Below are 1,794 nucleotides of genomic sequence, written 5' to 3'. Positions count from 1 at the left end.
CCAACTCGTGGTAAGTAAATCAGGAATGAGGATGTATTTTTATCTTGGGTTTTCAAGGTTATTGATTTTTTAGTATCTGATCATCTCAGATTCTTTAAACTATAAGCTTGTGCAGGAGATGAAGTCTTATGATGGCAAACTTCAGATGAGGCAATAAATCTTTGAAAATCAACTAGAATTAAGCCAATGCTTTTCAAAGGTTTCCCTGTAGTGATTGGAGCTCAATTTCTGATATCCTTGAAATCTTTAAAGAATGTTAAATGCAGCAGAATAGTTACATTCATTGACTCAAGAAAAGGCTATTTTTTGTAATGAAAGCTGTAGGGTATTAAATATATAAAATTTGTTGCTTTTTTATTAGCACACAATTGTGAGAATAATTCATAAATGAATAAGTTAACTAAACAACACAATATTTCTCCCAATGAAAAGCAAGTATTATGTCCAAAATCTTAACCCCCCCCAAAAAAAATTTATAGAATAACTGTTTCTATGCAGATCTCCACATGCTCATCCAACTTCTGTGAGCTTGATGTGGTTCCCAATGTTTCTGAATGAGCAAGCTGTCTGCTGACATGGTAATATGTATGAAGATTTCCAGTAGCATGCTCAGGTGCAGGTGCTGCAGCACATGGTTTTAGGGCAGGTGTGCTCTGACCAGGTTGCAAAGAGCATCCAGTTTGTGCTCTTGACTACAGGAAAATAAAACAAAACATTTTTAGTAATTATGATAACTATATGTATGTTTAATCCATTTAGTGTCAATATTTGAGAAAACACATATGAGAAAAAGAAAGACTAAAATGTTTTCATTGATATTGACTGTATTTGATCTGATTCATTGAAAACATGATCCAGCTCAGAGTGCCTGATCTGGCCTCCACCTAGTGAGGGGCTGAGAACTCAGCAGACCACCTGAGAGTGCCTGATCTGGCCTCTGCTTGGTGTAGGGGCTTTGACCTCAGCAGACAGCCTGAGAGTACCTCTATCTGACCTCCTTGTGATGGTGAGCTTCCTGAAAGCTTTCCCAAATAGATCCCCAACCCCTTAACTGGGATTACATGAGGCCCCTACTACAGCCCCAGGGGTAGACCTCTCTGTCTATACAGGGTAGGCCTGAGACCTTAGTAGATGATCTGAGAGTGCCTGATCTGGCCTCCACATGGTGTAAGGGCTGTGAACCTAGTAGACTGCCCAAGAGTACCAAAATTGGGCTTCCACTTTGTAAACTTCCAAAATTGTGCTATGAGTACCTAATAGTAGGGGTCCAAATGTTAGAAGGAAGCTTGAATGTACCTGACCGGAGCCTGACTTGGACCTCTGTGGGAGCTCCTAAGTAGCTGATCTGAAGCTCTCAGTTTCCTCCAAAATAAAATCTGAGAGAACCTGAAACCTAGACTAACCAACATTACATAACCAAAAAGAAAACAACCAAGGTGCTGGTGCCAGCTGGCCAAGATGGACAGTACCTGAAAGGGGGAGTGAGGATTGAAAGAAAAAACAAGAGACAGAAAAGATACTTGGGAGGACTGTCAGTACAGACTGTAGCAGTGGTTTATTTTAGCTCTGCCTTTTTATACAGAAGAACATCAGAAATCTTAACTCAATTAATTTCAACAGCTGTTTTTCCCACCTGTATCTGCAGGTCAAGGAGCGGTCAGATACTTTATAAGGCTTCTTTGATCTTTTTGTCTACCACTATTGCCTCCAGGTCAGATATTGTGAGGCTCTCCATATAAACACATTCCTCCTGATTTGGCAGATTAGGTACTGGTGTGCAGAACACAAACTCAA

Source organism: Nannospalax galili, unplaced genomic scaffold (assembly GCF_000622305.1).
Source record: "Nannospalax galili isolate Female #2095 unplaced genomic scaffold, S.galili_v1.0 scaffold177, whole genome shotgun sequence".
NCBI lineage: Eukaryota > Metazoa > Chordata > Mammalia > Rodentia > Spalacidae > Nannospalax > Nannospalax galili.
This window is presented reverse-complemented; position numbering follows the sequence as displayed.